General features: G+C 51.1%; 1 long non-coding RNA gene across 1 annotated transcript; it reads right to left on the reverse strand.

The window, feature by feature from the left end:
- Window positions 1-8504, reverse strand: LOC144240093 (uncharacterized). Its single transcript, XR_013337582.1, has 3 exons — window positions 8423-8504; window positions 2547-2701; window positions 1-596 (listed from the first exon to the last, which is right to left on the reverse strand). It is a non-coding gene; the product is annotated as an uncharacterized LOC144240093 (long non-coding RNA).
- Window positions 8505-8777: the final 273 nt, after the last annotated feature.

Below are 8777 nucleotides of genomic sequence, written 5' to 3' on the forward strand. Positions count from 1 at the left end.
GCGTGAGCAGGGGAGGGTCAGAGAGAGAGGGAGATACAGACTCTGAAATAGGCTCCAGGCTCTGAGCTGGCAGTCAGCACAGAGCCCGACGTGGGGCTCGAACCCACGAACTTCGAGATCATGACCTCAGCGAAAGTCGGACGCTTAACCGACTAAGCCACCCAGGCGCCCCACGAGATGCATTTTTAAATTGCAATCCTTGACGTCTGAGATGCTGGGAGGGCACCCACGTGGAGACCATCGCGGGGCCAATGGAGCCCAATATCTGAACCCCAGGAGAGAGCCCGGGGGGGGGCACTCTGAGACAGTCCATAGACCAGGGGAAGACGGAACAAAGGAAGGAATAAATGAAGGCAAGGAGGTGTGGGCACATTCCCAGGACTCCAGGCCAGATATTCTTTCTGGAACTGCTCAGAAGTTCCACTCTATTGCCTGCAGTTCTGTTCACAACCCTCGGGAAGGCCAGCTGCCACCGTCGTCGGCTACTGCTCCCAACCGCCATGGTCCCTGCTGGGGTCAAGCCAGCCTCCTCTTCTCGGACCTCAGCCTGGCCCTGCAGGGATCCTGGGCCTTCTCAGGGGAGCTGTTCGGGGGGCCTGATGAGGGGGGAAGGCAGATGAAGTGAGGGGGAGGGGAGGACAGGGAGACAGTGGACGCAGACCGCTTTTGCACAGGTTTGGCTTTGAAGGGGAGGAGAGAATTAGGGCGGGAGCCGCTAAGGAGCTTTGGGGTCAAAGCAGGGTTTTTGGTTTTTGATTTTGTTTGTTTGCTTACATTTGGGGAGAGATTTAAACACGTTTAGAGGTTCCAGTTTGGAGGAGGAGGAGGCTGAATAAACAGGAGGGAGAAAGATTCCAGAGCAGAGTGGCAAAGGCACCTCTAATGGACCCATGGATGCTAATAGCTCCTTCCGCCTCCCGCTGGCTGAGGCCCCTGACAAGCGGGGCGGCTGCTCCCCCATTTCCACGTGGGATGCGGGAGCTCCTGAGCAGGCGGGGAGGGAAATGTCAGAGCAGCAGCTCTGAGTCACTATACTGACCGCCCACCTCCGGATCATGAGGAGGCTGGATAGGCCCGGGGGGAGGGACCAGGAAACCCGAAGTCCGTTTCTGCAGGAGAGGTTTGCGCTGAAGAGCCCCCCAAGCCGCCCCTGGGGGAGGGGGGGTGCTTTTTCTTTTCACAAATCAGCTGAGGGGGGTTAGGAGCCACACGGGTGTCCGAGGCACACGTGGAAAGCCACAGGGGAGGCTGTGGCCGTGGCCATCGCTGTCTGTCGATGGCCGGGCTCTCTTGAAGGGCTCTGTCTGAGAGGTAGGTGAAGGTTGGTCAAATGTGTGTACTTCCTGTGGATCAGAGGTGAGCCACAAGCGTGTGACACGGTGACCGGTGATTGGACCAGAGTGATGGGTCTCACCTGGGGTGACTTTACTCCCCAAGGGACATCTGGCAATGTCAGGAGACATTTTTTAAAAGTTTTTAAAATAATTGGGGCGCCTGGGTGGCTTAGTCGGTTGAGTATCCGACTTTCGCTTAGGTCATGATCTCGCGGTTCGTGGGTTCGAGCCCGCGTCGGGCTCTGCGCTGACAGCTAGCTCAGGACCTAGAGTCTGTTTCGGATTCTGTGTCTCCCTCTCTCTCTGACCCTCCCCTGCTCACGCTGTCTCTCTCTCCTAGAAATAAAAAAAAAAAACATTAAAAAGTTTTTAAAATAATTATTTATTTTTGAGAGAGAGAGAGAGGGCGCCAGCGCAGTAGGGGAGGGGCAGAGAGAGAGGGAGACAGAACCCGAAGCAGGCTCCAGGCTCCCAGCTGTCAGCACACAGCCCTGCACAGGGTTCAGACTCATGAACCGCATGATAGTTACCTGAGCGGAAATCTGACCTTAGCTGACTGAGCCACGTGGGGCCCCTGGAGACATTTTGGTTGTCGTGACTCGTGGTGGGGGGAGGGTCATCTAGTGGACAGAGGCCAGGGACGCTGCTCCCCATCCTGTGATGCACAGGCGGGGGCAGCATGGAGGGGAGGGGGTGCAGGTGTTGTTGGGAAATTGAAGGGGTCCCTGTATGACGGTCAAGACTGTTTCTGTGGAATAAGAAACTCGCCTTCTACTGGCAGTGCAGGGGAGGGGAAGGCCACGGGGACTGGAAAGAACGGACAACTCAGTCATCTTAGGAGTGGGGCAGCGAGGTGACACAGGGCAAGGCTGCCAAACAACATGGAAGAGAAGACGACAGGTGACGGTTAAGGGAATGGAGGGGCCAAGGCGGAAGCAGGACCCGGGGGAGGAGCCTTTCAAGGGGCTCGATGGCAGCGCCCGTGTGCCCAGGCCCCCAGCACAGCGCTGCCAAGACCTGGAGTGGCACTGGGGTCCCCTCTGTTAATAGGCTCGTTCTCCCTTGTGGCCGGGGGCGTCCGCTGCCCGCGGTCCCCTGTCGGCTCCCCTCACTGGCCCGCATCCGCGAGTGGGTCCTCCATCAGTGATGACGCAGTGACCGCAGGGCAGTCTCTGCCTCGGGTCCTCCTTGAGGGGAGACCTGTCCCCGCACCTCGTAAACGTCCCGGAGTCCTGGCTGGGGTCCTTCGCAGAAGGGCTTCCGTTGGTGCTGTGGCGGTAAAGCGACAGACGCCGGCCGTGACCGCCAAGGAGGTCACCAGTAGGGCGTGGCCCTCACAGAGCGACTGGAAAGTGGAAGAGCTGACTCTGAAAAGAACAAAAACCAGGGGGGCCTTGGGGACCCAGGAGCAGAAACCGAGGGACAGTGTCATCCGGCCACTACAAGGACGTGTCGGTCCCCATCTCTTCGCTGCTTTCTCGTCCTTCCATTCAAGGCCCTAGAGAGAGAGTGTCCAGGTGGGCCTGGTGTCCCCCGGCCTGTGGTTGTGACTTGCATAGGCCATCAGAGTGCCGTCCCCCGAATCCAGAGGTAGAGGCAGGCAGAGAAAAGGGGGCTCAGCTTGCCGGAGGAGGGGTCTGGAACGCCTTTCAGGGTCGCTAAGACCCCCTTCCTCCCTGATGGACACTCCTACGCTCTGACTCTCGGATCAAAACAGAAAGCTGCACAACAGCCTCGGGGGATCACTGGACCCCCCAGTGTAGAAATCACTCTAGAAATCTCTCCTCTCCTGTAGGCAGCGGCTGCCTGGCTCAGCTGCAGGCCTCACACACTGTCTCCCTGGGGGACATTTAACCATTTCACACCCACTGACACGCGGGTTACGAAAGCAGGGCCCTGAGCCTCTTCTTAACCTCCTAACTTTTTTTTTCCAAAGGGGAAAAACACTATTTTAGTCACTGTTTTGCAGAGAGAGAGAGAGAGAGAAGAGTCCTGTTTGTCCTTATGACTCATTTTGGTGGTTTTTGGATGATGTTGTATTGATTCATGAGGACTCACTCAGCATCTGGTATGAATTAAGTGGGACGGACTTTCTCTCGGTGACAGTAAAATGAAAGATCTTAAACAGGGCTAACATTGAAAGGAGCCTGGTGGGAACGAGAGTTCGAGCAATCTTCGGGACCTGAGTCAGGTCAGTGAGATGCTGCGCCGTCTCAGAGAAGCCAGCAAGACGTGGCCTGCAGCCTCGGCGTGGTGCTGCCCGTGACGTCATGTCTGCTCCTCACTTTCGTGCTGATGACTCCTCGTGGGTCATACTGCTTCCCATCATGTGTTGTTTTAGCCTATGGCCATTAGCCCGCTCAGCCCCATGGGGGAGACAGAGGCAGGAAGCACAGGTGTCACATCAGGGGCCGGGAGTTTTCTAGTGTGTTCCAAGATGCTTTCCGTAGAATTCCAGAGCCTGTCCTTAACGGAAGATGGTTTTGCCACCGCAAGGGGCATTTGGCAATGTCTGGAGACGTTTATGGTTGTCACAGGGTGCCGGCCTGCAGAGGCCAGAGACGCTGCTGAACATTCTGCAACGCACAGGACAGTGTCCACGACCAAGGATTTGCCAGCCCCAGATGTCAGTGCTGTGGAGGTTGAGAAACTGTCCTAATCTAAACCAGCCCTTAATCCCAAGCGACTTGATGGTTTGAGGGCATTGGCTGACTTAATGAAAAGACCTCTAGTTATGAAAACGAACAGACAAGGGGCACCTGGGTAGCTCAGGTGGTTGAGTATCTGACTCTTGATTTTGGTCTTATGGTTTGTGGGTTCGAGCCCCACATCGGGCTACATGCTGGCAGTGTGGTGCCTGCTCGGGCTTCTCTCTCTTTCCTTCTCTTTCTGCCCCTCCTATGCTCTCTCTCCATTGAAATAAATCAAATAAACTTAAAAAACAAACAGATTTTTTGAAAAATCGTGATTTCTGTGTTTAAAAAGTGTACAGTTGATTCGTTAACAGCACGGATTTAAACTGTGTGGGTCCCCTTATACAGAGTTTTTTCAACAAACACAGTCCAGTACTGTAAATGTATTTTCTCTTCCTAATGATTTTCTTTAACATTTTTTTTTAAATAGGTAGTCTATAAACTTAAAGGTTTATATTCACTTTTTTTTTAATGTTTTATTTACTTCTGAGAGAGAGAGAGAGAGACAGCGTGAGCAGGGGAGGGTCAGAGAGAGAGGGAGACACAGACTCTGAAACAGGCTCCAGGCTCTGAGCTGGCAGTCAGCACAGAGCCCGACGCGGGGCTCGAACCCACGAATCGCGAGATCATGACCTAAGCGAAAGTCGGACGCTTAACCGACTAAGCCACCCAGGCGCCCCTAACATTTTTTTAAATGTTTGTTTATTTTTGAGACAGAGAGGGAGAAAGAGAGCACGAGCAGGAGAGGGGCAGAGAGAGAGAGACACACAGAAATCAAAGGAGGCTCCAGGCTCTGAGCTGTCAGCACAGATCCCGATGTGGGGCTCGAACCCATGAGCCGTGAGATCATGACCTGAGCTGACGTTGGGATACTTAACTGACTGAGACACCCAGGCGCTCCTGGAATCTTCCTCTTCTACCCAAAAACCCAACTCAAGTTTAAACAAGTCAAAGAAGTTATTGGCTCATACCATCAAGAACCCTCGACAGTGCTACACAAAGCCTGGTCCATGGACCAGAATGGTTCACAAACTGTCTATTCTTGTTCCACAATGAGCTACGGCTATACTGCTGAAATGACTACGGGCATAATCCTCTTTCAACAAACTGCCTTTTCTCTGTTGTTTATGATAATTAAGAATAATGAGAACACCTGGATTTAGGAGGCAACAGAAGTACCAGTGTTCATGAGGGAAACTTCTAGAAGCCATATGGTTTATTTTTATTGTATGCACAGTATCAGTCAGTAAGATAATAGGAATATAAAGTTGGAAATCCAAAAACAACACTGCCTTTGTCACAGACAGTTTGAGAAACACTAGCCTGGTGCGGTGCTGAGTCACCATCCGGGCTGCCCATTAGGCCCACCTGGTGAGTTTTGGCAACTACTCATCCTGGAGCTCATTCCCAAAGGGTTTGACTTAATTGGCCTGGGGTGGGACCCAGGCATGGGTAGCATTAGGAGCTTACCAGGTGGCTCTAATGTGTGGCCGAAGTTGAGAAGCAGTGGTCTGGATTTAGGCTGGCCTCAGGTGAGACTTGATCCAGTGCTCGAGTCATAGACTGTCATCAAGGACCTGTGTTCTCATAGCACTAAATGCTTATGTTAGAAAAGAAGAGGGGGGAGGGCGTCTGGGTGCCTCGACTGGCTAAGCACCTGACCACTGATCTCAGCTCAGGTCATGATCTCACAGTTTGTGAGATGGAGCCCCGCATAGGGCTCTGCACTGACAGCCCAGAACCTGCTTGGGATCCTCCCCGTTGTCTCCCCGTTGTCTCCCCGCCGCCCCCCCCCCTCCGCCGTTGTCTCCCTCTCTCTCAAAATAAATAAAAAACTTTAAAAAAAAAAGAAAAGAAAAATCTCACATCAGTGATTCTAGCTTTCACCTTAAGAAACTAGAAGATGAGGGGTGCCTGGGTGGCTTAGTCACTTAAGCGTCCGACTTTTGCTTAGGTCATGATCTCGCGGTTCGTGGGTTCGAGCCCCGCGTCGGGCTCTGTGCTGACTGCCAGCTCAGAGCCTGGAGCCTGTTTCAGTCTGTGACTCCCTCTCTCTCTGACCCTCCCCTGCTCACGCTGTCTCTCTCTCTCCTAGAAATAAATAAAACATTAAAAAAAAAAAGAAACTAGAAGATGAAACTAGAAGACGAATAAATTAAATCGAAAAGAAGCAAATGAAAGGAAATAATAAAAATCAAAGAAGAAATCAGTGAGATAGAAAAAAAAAAAGAATAATAGGGGAAATCAACCACACCAAAAGCTGGTTCTCTGAGAAAAATCACTGAAATTGGTAAATCTTTATCCAGACCAGCCAGGAGAAAAATAGAGAAAATATAATTTACCAATATCAAGAATGTGAGCGGGTGGGGGGGAGGGGGCGGAATACCACTCCAGGTTGTACAGTTAGTAAAAGGCTAATAAGACGATTATTATGAACAATTTTATGCCGTTAAGTTCCATAACTTACATGATAGGAGCAATTTTCTTGAAAGCCTCAAACTCCCAAAGCCAACTCAGGAGGAAAGAGATCACTCAAATAGCTCTAATTTTATTACAGAACTTGAATTGGTAGCTTAAAGAAACGTTTTCACAAAGAGAACTCCAGGCCCAGATGGCTTTACTGGTCAATTCTCCCAAACACTTAAGGAAGAAGGAATGCCACTTTTACACAAAATCTTCCAGAAAATTGCAGAGGTGAGCACATTTCCCCGCTCATTGTTTCAGACCAGCTTTCCCTTGATACCCAAACCAAAACAGTACAAGAAAATAGAAAGAAGTTCTTAAAAGCCCAGCACCTAACATTCTTGAGATAGTCATCTCCTGTTGCCCGGTCCTCTGAGTTATTCTAACCCAGGGCCTGGGCCTCGCATAACTTGAAACTGTGCAACACACCTCCTTCTTCCTGTTGCAGAGGACAGGACCCAATGGCAGCCTTCTAACTTACATGAGGGCACTGGCTCAAAACGTGTGCTGGAGCCGGGGCGCCTGGGTGGCTCAGTCGGTTAAGCATCTGACTTTGGCTCCGGTCATGATCTCAAGGTTCATGAGTTAGAGCCCTGTGTTGGGCTCTGTGCTGACAGCTCAGAGCCTGGAGCCTGCTTTGGATTCCATGTCTCCCTCTCTCTGCCTCTCCCCTGCCCATGCTCTCTCTCTCTCTAAGAATAAATAAACATTAAAATAAAATAAAAAAATGTGTGCTCGGGCCCTTCTCAGGAGGTTGACCTAAGAGACACAAAAGGAAGGAACTTTTGATGGTAGGAACTGAGGAGGGAGACGCGTACCCACCGAACAGCTGTGGCAGCCATATTGGAACCATGAAGAGAAAGGAGAGGAAACAGATCCAAAGAGAAGGTGGGGCAGATTAACAGGCATAAGTTAGCAATGAGGGAATAACCCAGTTTCTGTCCCTTGTAAGGCCTGGCTCTTCAGATTCTTTTGTATTCATGTAAGACTCTTAATGCTTAAGGGGCGCCTGGGTGGTTCAGTTGGTTGAGCATCTGACTCTTGATTTCTGCTCAGGTCATAATCTCATGGTTCATGAGTTTGAACCCACATTGGGCTCTGTACTGACAGCGCTGATGAGCATGGTTGGGATTCTCTCTCTCTCTCTCTCTCTCTCTCTCTCCCCCTCTCTCAAAATAAATAAATAAACTAAAAAAAAAACCCCCAAGACTCTATACTTGACACATTGTGTGGACTTCCCTTTCCTATAGCCAAAATACCCTGACAAAACAAAATGCTCAATAAAAGCAAGTTCCATCCATTCCTACACAGTACGTCTTTGGCGTCACTTCCTAGCCTAAGGACACTCTGGGCCACCTTCTTCATTCCCAAAGGCCTCACCAATTTAATTGGATTCTCTTTTCTTCTGTGTGCATTCACTAAAATTTTTTTTTGCTGAGGGGTAACATACATGTCGTTAAGCATAGAAATCTTAAGTACGTACCTCAAATAATGTATGCGCGCGCACGCACACACACACACACACACACACACACACACACACACACACCCTTATGTAACTACCACACCAATACAGAACATTTCTAACACTTACAGAAAGTTGACTCTTTCTACTCCCCGTGACGTTGCAGACCAGATTCTGAGCATTTGTTGGGTGTTCATGTGCTCAGCTGTGTCCTCCCATAATGCCTGTGTAACACCCTGCGCCCCCACCTGCCCCCCGTGCCTGTATTTGGAGATCGGGTCTTTAGGGTGTGATTCAGGGCAGGGCCCTAACCTGATAGAACTGATGTCCTTGTAAGAAGAAAAGGCACAACAGCCCTCTCTCTCCCTCCTCCCCTGCAGGCAGCACAAAGACGGGTCAGGTGAGCACACTGAGAGGGTGGCTCCCTACCTCCATGCCAAGAGAAGAGGCCTCATAATGAAACCTACCTCGCTGGCACCTCGATCTTGAACTTCCAGCCTCCGGAGCTGGGAGAAACCAATCTCTGTTGTTTAAGGCACTGAGTCTACGGTATTGTGTCATGGCGGCTCAAGCCGATTAATATACCATGTGACCTGAACAAAGAACAAAGAGAGGGGAAAGGCGCTTTGAATAGAAAACCACCCTTGGTAGAAAACTACCCTTGAATAGAAATCAGGCAACTGATTTCACAACACGGGCAGGTGGCCTGTGTCCAGCATGAGGCGGGAGGAGGGTGATAGCAGCATAGCCTGCAGACCGGGCGGCCCCTCTGGCCACCAAGTCCAGTCCAGTTCTAGGCTGGCTTGGACATATTGCAAGGAG

The sequence above is a fragment of the Crocuta crocuta genome, unplaced genomic scaffold (assembly GCF_008692635.1).
Source record: "Crocuta crocuta isolate KB4526 unplaced genomic scaffold, BGI_CrCroc_1.0 scaffold7, whole genome shotgun sequence".
NCBI lineage: Eukaryota > Metazoa > Chordata > Mammalia > Carnivora > Hyaenidae > Crocuta > Crocuta crocuta.